This window comes from Adiantum capillus-veneris, chromosome 3 (assembly GCF_014529385.1).
Source record: "Adiantum capillus-veneris isolate H3 chromosome 3, ASM1452938v2, whole genome shotgun sequence".
In the NCBI taxonomy this organism is placed as follows: domain Eukaryota; kingdom Viridiplantae; phylum Streptophyta; class Polypodiopsida; order Polypodiales; family Pteridaceae; genus Adiantum; species Adiantum capillus-veneris.
Genome location: NC_140933.1, coordinates 48,718,304 through 48,738,927, shown reverse-complemented (window position 1 = coordinate 48,738,927; position 20,624 = coordinate 48,718,304).

The window sequence follows — 20,624 nt, the reverse complement described above, 5'->3', positions numbered from 1 at the left end:
TTTTGAACACCTTATTAACCATTGATATTTATATGACAGCATTTGAATTCCATTTATTAATTTCCCCTATTTAAATTACTCAAAAAATAGGGTATTTTAGCTAAAGTAATTAGCTAGGTTAAGTTTCTGAACTTCTACTAATTATCAGGGCTTTTTGAACACCTAATTAACTACTCACAATTATATGAAAGCATTTGAATTCCAATTACTAATTTCCCGTATTTAAATTGATCAAAAAATAGGGTATTTCTGCTAAAATAATTAGCTAGATTAACTTTCTGAGATTTTTCTAATTATTACGGGTTCTTGAACACTTAATTAACCACTGATAATTATACTAAAGCATTTGAAATCCATTTACTAATTTCCCCTATTAAAATTGTTCAAAAAACAGAGTAATTATGCCTAATTAATTAGGAAAACTTCTTAGAAAATTATAGGATCATTTTCCTAGATTAATAACTATCTAATGCATCTCTGATAAATAATTCAACTTAATCTAATCCTAATTAATATTTTTACCATTAATTCATGGTTAATTTGGTTAATTTCCGCCTTAATATGATAGGATAAATAATCAGCTTAGTATTACTAAGCTTAATTATAATAATAAATAGAGATTAATTAATTTAAAGAGGTTTAAGGAGCATGCATAGGCCTAATCTTTGATTTTTTAGCAATTTATCTTAATCTAACCTTGCTAATTAAGAAGGATTAGGTTAATTACCGTTAGGATTAATCAATTAGAGATTAAACTCTAATGATATCTACGTAGTGCTCTCTCTAGATGAGAGAGAGAGTAGCAAGGCTCCGAGTCTGTGTAAAATGTGAAGCTAGGGGTCCTATTTATAGTTTTCTGGCACTCATAAGCTCTCACCGGCTGAAAAAGGGAGTTGCTTGAAGTTCAAGCAGCCCCTAGCAAGTCAAAAAACGACCCCTGCTGCTAAATGAGTCCCTGGCAGGTCAGTGATGACCCTCCCATTACCTGCCAGCTTTTAAAATATCAATTATGCTATATTTTGACCTATTTTTGCTTAATTGGTAAATATCTTGTAAATATCTAGGAGGACTTTAATAAAGTCTATGCTTAAATGATTACTGCAACCCTTCAATTTTACGTATTTTACTCAATTCACAATGTAAACTTCCAGGGGTCATAACTATGCCAGTTTTTATCGGAATTCAATTCTGAAAATTTCTAGCCCGGGGTTTGCTGTGCTTAAGATTCCAAAAATACCAATATTTGCCATGGTCAGACAATTCTACATTGCTTTTTCAATAATAATATCAGTTTGATTAAGCTTTATACAACCTTTAAGCTTTCAGAAACTGGAAACCTGACAGTTAGAGAAGAAAATTGTTGCTTTATGGCCCTTTGAACAAGCTCAATGTCTAGTGATATGCAAGGATTTTGAAATCAAATCAAGCATTGATCATCTTCAAGCAATGCCAAGGCCAGATATTAGTGCACAGTCTTAACCAAGCACGAAAAATATATCAATGTAGCTCTCCAAAATAAAGACATATGCATGCCCAAAAGAATTATCCATTTTGTGCAATGAAAATCGTGAAAATCAAGCACTTAACTATGCATAAACCGAATAAATATGTCCAATATAGTTTGTTGATGCATGGAAATGATCACACAATCATGGTAGCTCGTAAACTAGCAAATATGGCATACATATCAATTGATGAAGTGACTATTCATCTCTCTCAGTTGCTCAAGCAAGGCCATTCATCGTACCCCTTCAAAATGAATCTCAACCATTAGTGTCGTGAAATCATTTTTCATTCGTAGTAATCAGTAAAAGATACCTCAAGCAATTGTTCAAGCACAAAATATCCCAATCCATGCATCACTCATAATCCACCAATGCCGCAAGAGTGGTCACAATAATCCTGATTGTTTTGTCATAAGCCAGCTCCTTCTCAAAAAATATTCTTAGTGCTAATGCTACTTGAGGATTTTGCACTGATTATATCAGCACTAAAACATCATGTTTCGCCACAACCCCAAACATTTTAATGCAATCCATGCAAAGAAACTTCTATCCCGGCAAACCATTCATACAAAAGAAAGAGGGTGCTTCCATAAAGTGAAACTCTTTAATTTTAGGCATTCATCAATGACCAAAACTATACATATGTGGATGATAATTAACGGATGCAACATTGCCATGATTTCAATTAAATTTTTGGGCAAAATTTTGTTGGTCAAGATATGGTCATGAAGGGAGAATTGAGTGACAAAGAGCTTAGTCTATGTGGACCTTTTGGCTACAAAGACAAGTTTGGCGGGCCGAGAGAGGGAAGGAAACGGTGTGGGTGAGTTTGTGAAAGTTGGGTGGGAACTTCTTTTAAAACCATTTTTTCTTTACAAAGAAACTGGGGAGATTTTAATTTATCTTAATTGTTTTTCTGACTCAGGTGTCAATAAGGTGGATCTGCAAGGTGAGGCAGCAATGCACGAGTCGAGAGTCGCGACAAAGAGATTCTGAGAATGGTGCTCGTGTTTGTAGCCTCGTAAGCGAGCAGCTCAGAAACCCGATGAAGCTGGATGGTGGCCAATGCACGGTACATGGGGTCCAGGCAAGTAGGAACCTCTGCAAGTCTGCGTGAGGTTGGTAAGGTAGACACCTAGTGTGTGTTTCTGGGTGACTCGCAAGGAGCACCACTCAAGGCTGACAAGGCAAGTCGGCGGGGTACATCACAAGGATGGGCTACGAGCCTATGATTATGGGGCATGGGCATCTCCGGTTTTGCAGCACAACATCATGTGTGTGTGTGTGTGCTTGTGGTCATGCTACAGAGGTGGGTTGTGCGGAGAGAACTGCAGCCGAGCAGTGGGGCAGGGCATCATGTGTGCGTGTGTCCCCATGTGTGTGTGGGGCGAACTAGTGCCTTGAAGGCATGATGGCCTTGCCAACCAAGCCAGCGAGTGTGTGTGTGTGCGTGAAGGTAGGGTCAGTAAGTGGCAGCCAAAAGCAACCAAGCAATTGAAGTGGTGTGTGTGTGTGTGTGTGTGTGTGTGTGTGTGTGTGTGTGTGTGTGTGTTGTATGAAGCGCCATAATTGGCATGCGTGGGACTAGTGTATACGAGAGAAAATGGGCCATTTTTTGGCAGTTTGTGTGGACGAGTCGGCGCCAAAGAGAGAGAGTCTCACTCAGGTAGCGAAAGAGAGCTAAGGACTCAGAAGTTGGGGTGTAATTCATGGGAACCAATAAAGTGTGTGTGTGTGTGTGTGTGTGTGTGTGTGTGTGTGTGTGTGTGTTGCGAATGCCAATCCAGGCATGCAGGGCAAGTGGGCGAGGTATGCGACAATAGTAAAATGGGGAGAGGCGTTTTATTTTTATTTCTTTAGTTTATTTGAGAGTTTTCCACAACAAAGAAGGGTGCAAAAGTTTCTGAACTGCGAGAGAGAGGGCTTGGTACAATGTTCTTTAAATCAATTTTCAATCAAATGTGGGATGCTTAATTAACTTACCATCATTCTTAATCAAGCAAATATGCATTTCAAGGCTGCACCAATCAAAAAATACATATACCATGCATACGTTATCATTTTGAAATGCCACATTTGATTTGGTTTGCATCCATTACGACACAAATTGTAAGAAATTCATTAAGTACACTTGTTTTGGCATCGAAATCCTCTTGTTGATAATTTCTTGAGCACACATGTTGAAATGAAATGAAGATGTGCACAAATTCTCCAATTCAAAATTGGCTTCATTTTTCATCATTTTCAAGCAATTCATGCAAGCGATCCTCCCTTTGGTTTCAATTAGCTATCATGATCACTCTTGATCATTGATAGTGCACACTCATCTAAATAATGAAGCATCAAGCACAATGTCAATCCATATGACTTCCAACTGAGGATTTCTTGGCCATACTTTTAAATTGCAAAAATTTCATGCATAAATCTAATACAATCACTCACAATTGTGAGTTTTGCTGGAAAAAAACATTTGATTAGATATTGCTTGTGAGAAAGTTTTGGCTCACTCTGACACAAAAATGGAAAGAATTACAAATGTTGGAGTAGTCCTAGTACCATCTACGAAAGGTGCTCATGGATGTTAAGTATGGAGCCTGATTTACCCTTGTAATTTTCTGTGGTAAAAGCGCACATTTGTAAGGCCCCCATTATGAGGATAAGCTATCGTGCGTGAAAGAAAATCACTCGACGGAAACCAAAATTTTCACGGCAAAAAATCAGGGGAAACTTTACGGGCCTCGCCGGAATATTATGGCCGGACGGGGGTGGCTACACATGGCTGCCTCTCATGAGAGAGGGCTGCCCTTTTGGACTATAAAAGGAGGACATTTCTACACACATTTCATAGTGTGAAGTTGATGCAACAAGGTGAGTGTGAGGTGGTGAGAGTGAAGCAAGGCGGGAGCTCCATTAAGGGTATAATCCCTTTGTAAACTACTTTTTGTTTTGAAGTACTAAATCCATTGAGTGGATGCTTTTCGGTGGACGTAGCCCACGGGTGAACCACGTATATCGTGTGTAATCTCTCTCTCTCTCTCTCTCTCTCTCTCTCTCTCTCTCTCTCTCTCTCTCTCTCTCTCTCTCTCTCTCTCTCTCTCTCTGATTGTCGGCAAAGATACAATTTCTGTCAAAACTACTAACGGAAATGAATGGAAGCTTAAAGATGTTAGGCATGTTCCTTCTCTTCGCAAAAATTTGATCTCTACAGGACAATTGGACGATGAAGGTCACAACATTGCATTCAGAAACAAACGGTGGAAGATCTCAAAGGGATCTTTGGTGGTTGCCAAGGGAGAAAAATTCGGTACACTTTACTTGTGTACTGTTAGCACGCAACCTTCAGCTTGTGCAGCAACTACAGAAGTTGACAGTGCGGTGTGGCACTACCGACTTGGGCATATGAGTGCCAAAGAAATGCAAATCCTTCAAACAAAGAAGCTTCTACCAGGTTTGAAAGAAGTGGACTTAGAGTTCTATGAAGATTGAGTTTATGGTAAACAAAAGAGGGTAAAATTTCAAAAATCAGGAAATGAAAGAAAAAATAAAAAACTTGTGTTGGTTCATTCTGATGTTTGGGGTCCTGCAAGTACACCATCACTTGGTGGCTCATTGTACTATGTAACATTCATAGACAATGCGACTAGAAAAACATGGGTTTATGTCATGAAGAATAAATCCGATGTATTTTCCATATTTCAAAGGTGGAAAGCCTTTGTGGAGAATGAAACAGGTACCAAGGTTAAATGCCTCAGATCCGACAATGGAGGCGAATATTGCAGCTAAGCTTTTGAAAGCTTTTGTGCTAGCAATGGCATTCGGAGGCAAAGGACAACCCCAAGGACACCTCAACAAAATGGGATTTTGGAAAGGATAAACAAGACAATCATGGAGCAAGAACGAAGCATGCGGCTACATGCAGGCCTACCACTTGAGCTTTGGGCGGAAGCTGTAAGTACGTCTGTGTACTTAATCAATCGGTCACTGTCAACGGCATTGGATGGGGGAGTTCCAGAAGAGGCATGGACAGGTAAACCGGTGAATTATGCATTTCTCAAAGTGTTTGGGTGTGAGGCTTTCATGCACATAGATAGAAGCCTAAGATCAAAGCTAGATGCAAAATCCAAAAAGTGTTTCTTCATTGGCTATGGAGAAGGTGGCTTTGGGTATCACCTATGGAATCTTGAAGATGGTAAAATCTTAAGGAGTAGGGATGTAATTTTTAACAAACAAAATATGTACAAAGATTACTTGGAAAGAAAAGAAACAAGTGATGAGTACATGGAGCTTGAGGACGGTGAAGACTTAAGGACTGCAAACGATGACAATGTGCAACAACGTCAACCAAATGAGGAGCCTCAACCTATTCCCCGAAGATCTACAAGAGCAAGTAGACCTCCAGAAAGGTTTGTTCCTTCCTTCAACCATCTCTTGATCTCAGATTCTGGAGAGCCAGAATCATACGAAGAAGCTATGCAACATGAATTCAAAGAAGAATGGACGAAGAACATGCAAGTGGAGATGGACTCACTACATCGCAACCAAACATAGGAGTTGGTTGAGTTGCCTAAAGGTAAGCGGGCACTTCAAAATAAATGGGTGTACAAGCTGAAGGAAGAAGAAGGTGGGAAGAAAAGGTACAAGTCTAGTCTTGTGGTAAAAGGGTTTTCTCAAAACAAAGGTATTGACTTCAATGAAATATTTTCTCCTATTGTAAAAATGAACTCAAATAGGCTTCTCTTAAGCCTTGTGGCTGCTCATGATCTAAATCTCGAGCAAATGGATGTAAATACGGCATTCCTTCACGGTGACTTAGAGGAGGAAATCTACATGCTTCAACCAAAGTGGTATGAAGTAAAAGGTAAGGAGCAAATGGTTTGCAGATTAAAGAAGAGCTTGTATGGTTTAAAGCAAGCATCAAGACAATGGTACTTGAAGTTTGATCAATTGATGTTGGATCATGGATTCACAAGATCCAACTCGGATCACTGCATCTACACAAAGAATTTGGGAGATGGGAAATTCATCATCCTAATGTTGTATGTTGATGACATGTTGATTGCAAGTGCTAACATGTAGGACATCAAAGACCTAAAAGAGGAGCTGTCTAAATCTTTTTCAATGAAAGATTTAGGTGCTGCAAAGAGGATACTTGGTATGAAAATATCAAGGGACAGGACGAAGAAGACAATAAATCTATCTCAAGAAGATTACGTCAAGAAGGTACTAGAAAGGTTTGCAATGCAAAATGCAAAACCAGTTTCTACACCTTTGGCTGGTCATTTTAAACTAACGAATGATATGTGTCCAAAGACACAAGAGGAGATAGCCTATATGTCTAAAGTTCCATATGCTGCAGCGGTAGGTTCTCTAATGTATGCTATGGTCTGGACAAGGCTAGACATTGCACATGCAGTGGGAGTTGTGAGTAGATTCATGGACAACCCTGGTAAAGAGCATTGGCAAGCTGTGAAGTGGATACTTAGGTATCTAAAAAGGACAACAACAAATGCTTTGTATTTTGGAGGAACTGATATTTTTCTAGAAGGGTATGCTGATGCAGATATGGCAGGTGACAAAGATACTCGAAGGAGCACTAATGGCTATGTGTTCACGGTTGGAGGCACAGCAGTAAGCTGGGCTTCAAAGCTGTAGAAAGTGGTTTCACTTTCTACCACGGAAGTAGCAGTAAGCTGGGCTTCAAAGCTGCAGAAAGTGGTTTCACTTTCTACCACGGAAGCAGAGTATGTAGCAATGACGGAGCCAAGCAAAGAAATTTTGTGGCTTCACAGATTCTTAGAAGAGCTTGGATTCAAACAAGACAATTGTGTCTTGTACAGTGATAGCCAAAGCGCTATCCATCTTGCGAAGAACTCAGCCTTTCATTCAAGGACAAAGCACATTGAGGTGAGATATCACTTCATACGCACTCTTTTGGAAGAGGGACAACTAAAGCTAGGAAAGGTGCATACAAGTGAAAATCCTACAGACATGTTTACAAAGGTGGTCAACAAGGAGAAGTTGAGCTTTTGCTCATCTTCATCGGCATTCAAGGATAAGAAGCCAAAATGGAAAGTTGCTCACAGGTTTGGTTTGGAGATCAGTCTCCGAGTGGGAGATTGTTAAGTATGGAGCCTGATTTACCCTTGTAATTTTCTGTGGTAAAAGCGCACATTTGTAAGGCCCCCATTATGAGGATAAGCCATCGTGCGTGAAGGAAAAATCACTCACCGGAAACCAAAATTTTTACGGCCAAAAATCAGGGGCAACTTTAGGGGACTCGCCGGAATATTCCTTTTCCCTCGCCGGAATATTATGGCCGGACGAGGGCGGCTACATATGGATGCCTCTCATGAGAGAGGGCAGCCCTTTTGGACTATAAAAGGAGTCCATTTCTACACACATTTCATAGTGTGAAGTTGATGCAACAAGGTGAGTGTGAGGTGGTGAGAGTGAAGCAAGGCGAGAGCTCCATTAAGGGTATAATCCCTTTGTAAACTACTTCTTGTTTTGAAGTACTAAAGCCATTGAGTGGCTCCTTTCCCGTTGACATGGCCCACATTGGGTGAACCATGTATATCGTGTGTACTCTCTCTCTCTCTCTCTCTCTCTCTCTCTCTCTCTACTCTATAATCTCGTGTATGTAAATCTGTCTCTCTCCATTAAGTAATCTACTCAATTATCTATTTAGCTACGTCTTATTTCCTAACAATGGATCCAAAAAACAATTTTGAGTGAGTTTATGACACTTTGGCATCTAATTTCAATTTTGAACTTCGTAAGCACTCAATGATTGGGTCTCTCTCACTCCGACAAAATAGAGCGTCATCAGCGGCTTGGAGGGAGACAGCTTGAGTGGGCATACATTCCTACACATTGCAAACTTGAAGCCGTTATTGTGGAATACCCCAATGGAATGTATTCTCTACCAAGGTCGTTGCCGATGTGTTCACCGTATAGCTACAAAGTTTTTACTACCAGATGGTGCAACATTCGTGGCGTGCTGAGAAGACCACTTCACACTCATCACCGAGGAGGCCCGCTTGTGTTATTTTTGTAGTCTTTGCACCAATTTTGTCTGGATGGCGTCACACACATACGCTGTGATAGATAACTTCATGGATCCGGTAAGTTCTCAACCATTTCTCCACAAATTTCATGGTTGATAGATATTGGTGTGTTTTTGTTTTAAACAGTAACCATAGTGTAGGTCGAGACCTTGCTGTTGGTCATGTTCACACATAAAATTGAAGGGCTTCCAATGATTCCATATGATTGTCAAGCAGGTGATGTGGCAACAAACAATGATGGATTCAAGTTTGATAGTAGTGACATGATTTGAGAGCCACTACGGGACCTGACATAGATGCTAGATTCCCTTAAAGCATTGTTTTTTCTTGGAGTGGTGAAGAGCAAGTTCTTTGCTCGGTAAGTTGAGGAGGACAGTTCTATGCTCAGTTTTTCCATTGAAATGTCCGCTAATGTTTGTGCCATCATAAAGAGGTGGTTGTTAGGTACCTTCACAAAGGTTGGGGATGCAATTTTGGATTGTATTCAAGGATATGGTGGCTTGGAAATGGAGTGCAAATGTCTACAATTACATTGCATCAACATTGATTGAGATGGAAAATTATTTTTGGCACGTGTTCAACCACAACAGCAGCTTCCTAGTGGTCTAGGATTGACTCTTCATGTGGGTGAAGTATCACCTTCAACACAATCACGGCGACCTCCATCGCGTTCATGACGTTGTCAGGAGTTTTTTCGAGCAAGGAATTGCGCATATGTACATACACATGCATGGTGCATCAAATAAGGAATTGCCCATTTTGCAGAGCCAGGTGGTTACGTGGGGCCCACATGTGTACATGTAGGACAGCATGTACATAGTGCATCGATTTTCACTATCACCAGTACCAGTATGTTTTTTCTACAATAATGAGGAGTTTATAGCACGTAAAACTTCTTGAGGAAGCTATCCGCGGGCCGACGACATGAGGTAAGCAGGTGCGTCAGATGGCATCTAGTGGCGTCAGGAGGGCGAACGGGGTCAATATTTGCACGTGGATGAGTACGGACACAACGTGGGTGTTTCCTTGTGATAATTATGCAGAAAGGTCATCATGAGGACCACTTTTTGGGGCCACTTCACGTGGTGGCGAGATGCATTATTGGAAAAAAGCTGAGTGCCAGGTGTGCGAATGATGCAAAAAGGTGACAACTATGCACTGCGAGGTCAGTTTTTGGTCTGTTCGGGGTCCGTTTGAGGTCATCTAAAAGGCCAAGGGTGCCCAACTAATAAAGCTAAGTGTGGGAACTGAAAAAACTGAGAGAAGACCAGAAAAAACGTGGAGAAGAGAGGAGGAACAGCCGCAACTGTGTTTTTGCTCATTTTGGAGCCTGTTTTGGCCGTAAACTGCTCATCCGAGGTCGGATTTGAGCACTTTGACATTGTAGACTGGGGTTTTGGGCCTTTCCGGACGCGATGGTGCTCTCCATTTTGCCAAATTCCTCACTCTTTTTCTGCTGTTTTTCTGTGTAATCTTCTCCGGTGAGTGAAGCTTCTTCTCCAATTTGTGATTGTATCTGGTATCTTTTACCCATATTGTGTGAGTTGTTTGCCCCATTGGTGTTGGCCCAAGCTCATTTATATCTAAACATCAGAAGTTCTCCTCTTTTGAGCTGAGTTTTTGTGTGTGTGTGTGTGTGTGTATGTGTGTCTCTGTGTGGTGTAGGCAAGTGGATAGTCTCTCTCCTCTCACTCCAGAGGTGTGTTTCGTGTCTCGGCCAGGTGTGTTTCCTGTCTCGGCCAGGTGTGTTGTGTAAGCCGAGTGGTGCCCCCTTGTGTGTGTGTGTGTGTGTGTGTGTGTATCTTCCCAAGAGTGTGTGTCGGGTCGTTATAGAGGCACTGTGTGTGTTTTCATCCCGCTAACATTCTTTTGGCGCCCCCACGGAGGATCTTCTTCGAGTACCTTCTGCTTCGAGCTTCAAGCTTCGAGATTCGGGATTAAAGGTTGCAGGTTGGAGCTTACAGGTTACAGGTTATAGGGACAGGTACAGGTACACGTGATTCACACAGGTACAAGTAGCTGGAGTACAGTGATATACTAGAAGTGATGTCACTTGCAGTTGTTGTGGGAATGCATCACTTGGCGCCTATTTGAGCGCATTGTCTGCTGGATTGTATGTTACTTGTGGAAACTGCCATTGTACGCATTTGTGGAGCCATACTTGGTTGTATTTGGCAGTCCCAGCCATTTCTGAGACTTGGTCTGGAAGATAGTCATTTCTGAGACTTGACTATATGCGATTTGCATTAGCCTTCGTGTGAGGGTCAATAGCGTGAGGTTTTTATTGAGCTGGGGGATTCTCAAATGTGGAGATCCTTTCGGTGATACAGGTAGCTGGAGCACCCTTTTTGTGACCTCGCCATAGGCTATGTACTAGTGAGTCCTACTTGATGCTCGGGTTCTATTGTTGACAGTTTATGCATACATAGACAGTCTATATTTTGGGTTCCTACTGCTCTACTTCAGGGGAAACTCTGTCGAAATTTTCCCAAGTTATGATGGCTGGTTTTTTGGTATTTTGAGCCATTTATGCTGTTATGTTGCTGAAATTTTGGCAAAATCAGAGGTTGAGTCAGGTGTGCCTTCTTGGGAGCTTCATTGTTGGCTTTAATGGATGATCAAAATGGCCCTCATTTCACTCCTTTTCATTTAACTCAAAGGATTCAGATTAATGTTCATGTGTCCAGGAAGATCTTTTTCCAGCAGCGCATAGTCTTTATGTTTGGGCCAAGAAGATTGAGAGAGATCCTGGAATGTCCTTTGCCTGTTGTCATTCCGATGATCAACTATGAAAGCTCATTTGATGTGCATGTGTTTGTCCTTATCTAAAGCTGAGCTCCATTGAAGTTTCTGGGGATTGGGAAGTGAAAAGTTTTGGGTTCTTGCACGTGTGTTCAAAGGGATTCTCAAAGCATTGTAACTTGGGTAACCATGGCTTTCTCTTATCCGGAATTTCATGGAAGAAGTGGTCAAGATGGGGAAGACTTTCTGGAGCAAGTCGAGGTGGCATGCATAAGCAACAATATGTGTGATGAGGAGAATATTTTGAAGCTATTTGGATTCCTTTTCAAAGATGAGGCCCGTGTTTGGTTTATGGATTTGGAAGGTAAAGAAGCAGTGGCTTCTTCTTATGGTTTGAGTCTTGACAAGTTTATAGAAGCTTTTTTAGAGCGTTTCCAAGTTTTTGAAGATGCAAATGCAGTATGGAATGAACTCAATGCTCTTAAGCAAGGTTCTTGTCAAGGTGTTGATGCCTATGTACAAGGTTTTACAGATTTATGGACTCGTTGGTGTGTTGCTCTTAAGGATGAGACCCCCCCTTGTTCATTGAAGAAAAGTTCTTTTGTTGATGGTTTGTCACCTTGGTTGCGGTTCGAGGTTGAGTTGAAGAGGCCCGAGTCTTTTGAAGATGCGGTATGCATTGCAAAGCACAAGGAATGGAAGTTTAAGCGTCTTGAGGAACATGGTATCAGTACAGGTATGCATGTGCAAAATGGATTTGACATGGAAGATGAAGTTAAGCCTAAGCAGGTGAAAAGTAGCCTATCCTATGATGTTTCTCGTTTCTTCCCAAGGTCTATTGTGAAGCGTAAAGAGGTCTTGCAGGTTGACAGGTTTATGGAAGAGCCTAAAGAGGTGAGTAATGCTTTGGATACAGGATTGAAAAGTCTTGAAGAGGATGCATTGGCTACTTGTGTACCTTGTGATTCTGGGTGTGAGTGTGAGGTCGAGGTTATTGATGATGAGCACGTATCTTTGGATACTAGTTCCTTGGAAATTAGGGAAGAGGGCAAGGTTGAGAGCCATTTTGTGGATTTGTTGGATGTGGAGCCTGTTTTGAAGCCATATTTTGATGTATGTGCAGTGATTGAACCAATTTGTGAGCATGATTGTGGTTTAGAGCAGGGATCTGTATTCTTGGAGACTGATGAACCCATGCTAGAAGCTATGGATAGTGGTGATAGCCATGATTATGATGTGGACAAAGTTATGTGTGATGATGAGTATGCTTATGATGATGAGAAAGGGTTTGGCATATATGAGTCCGATCTCAGCTATGTGGATGCCTATGCTAGGGATATGTGTACTGAGGGGATACTTTTGTGCTTTGGATATCAACAACTCTACCTTCACACAATGCTTTTAGCTACTTGGGTGCATGATTTGCAGGTTGTTGCTATGGCTGGTGAAGCCAAGATGCCAGGTGATGAGTCACTTGAGTTGTCTATATCGGTTGGGTTGAATGTGGCATGCAATATTTATGCTTTTGGAACTCCAGGCAGGGCGGATGTGTTAGTTGAATATGCCTATGGTGCATTTCGGTTGATTGTTGACAAATGTAGGTGTGGTGTTATGATGCTTCTTGTGAATCAGGCAATATGCCTTTGGCCTTTTGATCCAGGTGGAATGAGCATCTACTAGTGCTACTGCTGAGCATGAATGCTCTAGCAGGCTAGGGGGTGGGCAAATTATGTCAGGAGTTTTTTCGAGCAAGGAATTGCGCATATGTACATACACATGCATGGTGCATCAAATAAGGAATTGCCCATTTTGCAGAGCCAGGTGGTTACGTGGGGCCCACATGTGTACATGTAGGACAGCATGTACATAGTGCATCGATTTTCACTATCACCAGTACCAGTATGTTTTTTCTACAATAATGAGGAGTTTATAGCACGTAAAACTTCTTGAGGAAGCTATCCGCGGGCCGACGACATGAGGTAAGCAGGTGCGTCAGATGGCATCTAGTGGCGTCAGGAGGGCGAACGGGGTCAATATTTGCACGTGGATGAGTACGGACACAACGTGGGTGTTTCCTTGTGATAATTATGCAGAAAGGTCATCATGAGGACCACTTTTTGGGGCCACTTCACGTGGTGGCGAGATGCATTATTGGAAAAAAGCTGAGTGCCAGGTGTGCGAATGATGCAAAAAGGTGACAACTATGCACTGCGAGGTCAGTTTTTGGTCTGTTCGGGGTCCGTTTGAGGTCATCTAAAAGGCCAAGGGTGCCCAACTAATAAAGCTAAGTGTGGGAACTGAAAAAACTGAGAGAAGACCAGAAAAAACGTGGAGAAGAGAGGAGGAACAGCCGCAACTGTGTTTTTGCTCATTTTGGAGCCTGTTTTGGCCGTAAACTGCTCATCCGAGGTCGGATTTGAGCACTTTGACATTGTAGACTGGGGTTTTGGGCCTTTCCGGACGCGATGGTGCTCTCCATTTTGCCAAATTCCTCACTCTTTTTCTGCTGTTTTTCTGTGTAATCTTCTCCGGTGAGTGAAGCTTCTTCTCCAATTTGTGATTGTATCTGGTATCTTTTACCCATATTGTGTGAGTTGTTTGCCCCATTGGTGTTGGCCCAAGCTCATTTATATCTAAACATCAGAAGTTCTCCTCTTTTGAGCTGAGTTTTTGTGTGTGTGTGTGTGTGTGTATGTGTGTCTCTGTGTGGTGTAGGCAAGTGGATAGTCTCTCTCCTCTCACTCCAGAGGTGTGTTTCGTGTCTCGGCCAGGTGTGTTTCCTGTCTCGGCCAGGTGTGTTGTGTAAGCCGAGTGGTGCCCCCTTGTGTGTGTGTGTGTGTGTGTGTGTGTATCTTCCCAAGAGTGTGTGTCGGGTCGTTATAGAGGCACTGTGTGTGTTTTCATCCCGCTAACATTCTTTTGGCGCCCCCACGGAGGATCTTCTTCGAGTACCTTCTGCTTCGAGCTTCAAGCTTCGAGATTCGGGATTAAAGGTTGCAGGTTGGAGCTTACAGGTTACAGGTTATAGGGACAGGTACAGGTACACGTGATTCACACAGGTACAAGTAGCTGGAGTACAGTGATATACTAGAAGTGATGTCACTTGCAGTTGTTGTGGGAATGCATCACTTGGCGCCTATTTGAGCGCATTGTCTGCTGGATTGTATGTTACTTGTGGAAACTGCCATTGTACGCATTTGTGGAGCCATACTTGGTTGTATTTGGCAGTCCCAGCCATTTCTGAGACTTGGTCTGGAAGATAGTCATTTCTGAGACTTGACTATATGCGATTTGCATTAGCCTTCGTGTGAGGGTCAATAGCGTGAGGTTTTTATTGAGCTGGGGGATTCTCAAATGTGGAGATCCTTTCGGTGATACAGGTAGCTGGAGCACCCTTTTTGTGACCTCGCCATAGGCTATGTACTAGTGAGTCCTACTTGATGCTCGGGTTCTATTGTTGACAGTTTATGCATACATAGACAGTCTATATTTTGGGTTCCTACTGCTCTACTTCAGGGGAAACTCTGTCGAAATTTTCCCAAGTTATGATGGCTGGTTTTTTGGTATTTTGAGCCATTTATGCTGTTATGTTGCTGAAATTTTGGCAAAATCAGAGGTTGAGTCAGGTGTGCCTTCTTGGGAGCTTCATTGTTGGCTTTAATGGATGATCAAAATGGCCCTCATTTCACTCCTTTTCATTTAACTCAAAGGATTCAGATTAATGTTCATGTGTCCAGGAAGATCTTTTTCCAGCAGCGCATAGTCTTTATGTTTGGGCCAAGAAGATTGAGAGAGATCCTGGAATGTCCTTTGCCTGTTGTCATTCCGATGATCAACTATGAAAGCTCATTTGATGTGCATGTGTTTGTCCTTATCTAAAGCTGAGCTCCATTGAAGTTTCTGGGGATTGGGAAGTGAAAAGTTTTGGGTTCTTGCACGTGTGTTCAAAGGGATTCTCAAAGCATTGTAACTTGGGTAACCATGGCTTTCTCTTATCCGGAATTTCATGGAAGAAGTGGTCAAGATGGGGAAGACTTTCTGGAGCAAGTCGAGGTGGCATGCATAAGCAACAATATGTGTGATGAGGAGAATATTTTGAAGCTATTTGGATTCCTTTTCAAAGATGAGGCCCGTGTTTGGTTTATGGATTTGGAAGGTAAAGAAGCAGTGGCTTCTTCTTATGGTTTGAGTCTTGACAAGTTTATAGAAGCTTTTTTAGAGCGTTTCCAAGTTTTTGAAGATGCAAATGCAGTATGGAATGAACTCAATGCTCTTAAGCAAGGTTCTTGTCAAGGTGTTGATGCCTATGTACAAGGTTTTACAGATTTATGGACTCGTTGGTGTGTTGCTCTTAAGGATGAGACCCCCCCTTGTTCATTGAAGAAAAGTTCTTTTGTTGATGGTTTGTCACCTTGGTTGCGGTTCGAGGTTGAGTTGAAGAGGCCCGAGTCTTTTGAAGATGCGGTATGCATTGCAAAGCACAAGGAATGGAAGTTTAAGCGTCTTGAGGAACATGGTATCAGTACAGGTATGCATGTGCAAAATGGATTTGACATGGAAGATGAAGTTAAGCCTAAGCAGGTGAAAAGTAGCCTATCCTATGATGTTTCTCGTTTCTTCCCAAGGTCTATTGTGAAGCGTAAAGAGGTCTTGCAGGTTGACAGGTTTATGGAAGAGCCTAAAGAGGTGAGTAATGCTTTGGATACAGGATTGAAAAGTCTTGAAGAGGATGCATTGGCTACTTGTGTACCTTGTGATTCTGGGTGTGAGTGTGAGGTCGAGGTTATTGATGATGAGCACGTATCTTTGGATACTAGTTCCTTGGAAATTAGGGAAGAGGGCAAGGTTGAGAGCCATTTTGTGGATTTGTTGGATGTGGAGCCTGTTTTGAAGCCATATTTTGATGTATGTGCAGTGATTGAACCAATTTGTGAGCATGATTGTGGTTTAGAGCAGGGATCTGTATTCTTGGAGACTGATGAACCCATGCTAGAAGCTATGGATAGTGGTGATAGCCATGATTATGATGTGGACAAAGTTATGTGTGATGATGAGTATGCTTATGATGATGAGAAAGGGTTTGGCATATATGAGTCCGATCTCAGCTATGTGGATGCCTATGCTAGGGATATGTGTACTGAGGGGATACTTTTGTGCTTTGGATATCAACAACTCTACCTTCACACAATGCTTTTAGCTACTTGGGTGCATGATTTGCAGGTTGTTGCTATGGCTGGTGAAGCCAAGATGCCAGGTGATGAGTCACTTGAGTTGTCTATATCGGTTGGGTTGAATGTGGCATGCAATATTTATGCTTTTGGAACTCCAGGCAGGGCGGATGTGTTAGTTGAATATGCCTATGGTGCATTTCGGTTGATTGTTGACAAATGTAGGTGTGGTGTTATGATGCTTCTTGTGAATCAGGCAATATGCCTTTGGCCTTTTGATCCAGGTGGAATGAGCATCTACTAGTGCTACTGCTGAGCATGAATGCTCTAGCAGGCTAGGGGGTGGGCAAATTATGTCAGGAGTTTTTTCGAGCAAGGAATTGCGCATATGTACATACACATGCATGGTGCATCAAATAAGGAATTGCCCATTTTGCAGAGCCAAGTGGTTACGTGGGGCCCACATGTGTACATGTAGGACAGCATGTACATAGTGCATCGATTTTCACTATCACCAGTACCAGTATGTTTTTTCTACAATAATGAGGAGTTTATAGCACGTAAAACTTCTTGAGGAAGCTATCCGCGGGCCGACGACATGAGGTAAGCAGGTGCGTCAGATGGCATCTAGTGGCGTCAGGAGGGCGAACGGGGTCAATATTTGCACGTGGATGAGTACGGACACAACGTGGGTGTTTCCTTGTGATAATTATGCAGAAAGGTCATCATGAGGACCACTTTTTGGGGCCACTTCACGTGGTGGCGAGATGCATTATTGGAAAAAAGCTGAGTGCCAGGTGTGCGAATGATGCAAAAAGGTGACAACTATGCACTGCGAGGTCAGTTTTTGGTCTGTTCGGGGTCCGTTTGAGGTCATCTAAAAGGCCAAGGGTGCCCAACTAATAAAGCTAAGTGTGGGAACTGAAAAAACTGAGAGAAGACCAGAAAAAACGTGGAGAAGAGAGGAGGAACAGTCGCAATTGTGTTTTTGCTCATTTTGGAGCCTGTTTTGGCCGTAAACTGCTCATCCGAGGTCGGATTTGAGCACTTTGACATTGTAGACTGGGGTTTTGGGCCGTTCCGGACGCGATGGCGCTGTCCATTTTGCCAAATTCCTCACTCTTTTTCTGCTATTTTTCTGTGTAATCTTCTCCGGTGAGTGAAGCTTCTTCTCCAATTTGTGATTGTATCTGGTATCTTTTACCCATATTGTGTGAGCTGTTTGCCCCATTGGTGTTGGCCCAAGCTCATTTATATCTAAACATCAGAAGTTCTCCTCTTTTGAGCTGAGTTTTTGTGTGTGTGTGTGTGTGTGTGTGTGTGTGTGTGTGTGTGTGTGTGTGTGTCTCTGTGTGAAGTAGGCAAGTGGATAGTCTCTCTCCTCTCACTCCAGAGGTGTGTTTCCTGTCTCGGCCAGGTGTGTTGTGTAAGCCGAGTGGTGCCCCCTAGTGTGTGTGTGTGTGTGTATCTTCCCAAGAGTGTGTGTCGGGTCGTTATAGAGGCACTGTGTGTGTTTTCATCCCGCTAACAATACCTAGGCAAGCACTTACATATCACTTGAGGGTAAATCTATCACCTGCACAGTAAGAACAATGTTTGCACCCCTTGACGAAACCACAATATAAAATAAAATAAAAAATTGATGTAGATCAACACAAGAACTTTCCAAGATCACATTCATTTACTTTTGTAAGTATTACAAGGAGTATTGGCAACTAGCTACACACTGAGTGGGAGCTTGTTGTTATGGAAGTTAGTTACACACGGAGTACAGGGGCTACATGTGGTTCTCAGTAGTTATCTTTGGAAAGATGGGAGCTTGGATATTTCTCCTTTTTCCAACATTGTCTCCAACAATAGTGTAGTTCCACCATTGCAAAGAATGATCTCTGGCATCAAAAGGTCACTCTCTAACAATTTTTTCTTTGTCAGCACTTTTTTCCCTCTACATCCCAAACTTGGCCACATCCTCTTTTAGGAAATTTTTCAATTGCCCCTCATTCAAAAATTTTCAATTGCCCCTCAAACAAAATTACATAGCATACAGGATCATGTTTTGCCTTGAGATAGGCACTTATCCATGCCAAACTCCAATTTTTGTTCTACATGTGAGGTCCACACAAACACAATTGACCTCCATCTTGATTCCAGGCATTTATTACCCCATTGTTTGTTCAAGGAAAGAAACCAATCTGGTGACACCATGAGGGTTTTGTATACGGCCTTGGTTTGCAATTTTAGGAAATGATTGTTCATGGGCCATCACCATGCCTTCCACTCAAAACAATCTGGTAGACAATTATAGCTATCAAGCCTTTCTAAAATTCTATTGGCCAACAATCTTTCAACTCCATCAGGTGGAATTATAAGGCAAGTTTGTCCATTCCTTTCTAGATTCTGTTGCTTTTATCTCAAAACTGGCCAGCTGTTGTAGTCCTTTGTTATTGAAATTTGTGGCCACCTCCCTCCAAAGAGGTTCTAGAAGGATGCTTCCTGCCTTAGATAGCCAAGGGGACCAGTGAGTTATTGAGTTGTGAAATTACTTTGGTACCTCTTTTCATTCTACAGCCTCAGATGCTTTGTTACACTTCCAAACTAGCTCTCTCATTATGCCTCCAAGCTTAAGGTTAGCCCACTGCAGGGCAAGCAACTTGTTGTGCATCTCTAGCCCTTTCCACTAGCCACCTTGCAAGTGTAATTTGGTGTTTTCTAGTATTTTTTTAATGCATCAAAGTTAGATTGATTATGTAACAGTGTCTTGCAATACACTTTTTTGGCTCTTGAAATCCAAAGTTGTACAATTTGAAGCTCCCAAAAAGTTGGCTAACAACTAGCTCACATGAAATTCTACAATTTAAGAGCAATCTATGAACTAGAGATGACTGCAACTTGATGGAATGAAATTTAATGGCTCTTAATAGCTAAGTTTGCAATATATTGCAATGCCACCTCCCCTTGGATCAATGGAAGCTCAACCTTGCCACATCCCTTCAAAACAACTCAACCATTAGTGCTCTTAAGCATTTGATCATTCAATACAAGCACTAAAAAAATGCATGAGAACCCACAAACCCAAAATTTATTGCTATCCCATGGTCATTCAATAAGCCTAATTTAGTGTTATGCAATGATTTTACTTTAAAAATCAAGCACTAAAATGCAAAAGCAATGCTAAGTTTAAGCACAAAGTCCCGACCAAGCCTCAATGCAATGTCAATGGTATTTTCAAAAGTGAAGCTCTCAACCATGCTCTTATATAGCACATATGGCATACATAACAGAAAGATGAGAGAGTTCTCAACAAAATTTTATGACAAGTATCACTCTCTTTTTGATTGATTATGAGTCGTTTAGCTCATTTTTACTGCATTTTGGAAAACCCATAAGATTGATGCATTTTGAAAAACACATTTGAGTTAGCGAAGAAAATTCAGCTCATAATGAAAAAATGTAATGGCTCTTAAACTCAATAACGAGACAGAACATCAAAGTTCTCCCAACCTACCAATCATCCCTTCAAAAAGAACTCAATCATAAACCAAAAGTGTTGTTTTATGGCCCTTTGAACAAGCTCAATGTCTAGTGATATGCAAGGATTTTGAAATCAAATCAAGCATTGATCATTCTTCAAGCAATGCCAAGGCCAAATAATAGTGCATAGTCTTAACCAAGCACGAAAAATATATCAATGTAGCTCTCCAAAATGAAGACATATGCATGCCCAAAAGAATTATCCATTTTGTGCAATGAAAATCATGAAAATCGGGCACTTAACCATGCATAAACCGAATAAATATGTCCAATATAGTATGTTGATGCATGGAAATGATCACACAATCATGGTAGCTCTTAAACTAGCAAATATGGCATACATATCAATTGATGAAGTGACTATTCATCTCTCTCAGTTGTTCAAGCAAGGCCATTCATGGTACCCCTTCAAAATGAATCTCAACCATTAGTGTCATGAAATCATTTTGCATTCGTAGTAATCAGTAAAAGATACCTCAAGCAATCATTCAAGCACAAAATATCCCAATCCATGCATCACTCATAATCCACCAATGCCGCAAGAGTGGTCAAAATAATCCTGATTGTTTTTTCATAAGCCAGCTCCTTCTCAAAAAATATGCTCAGTACTA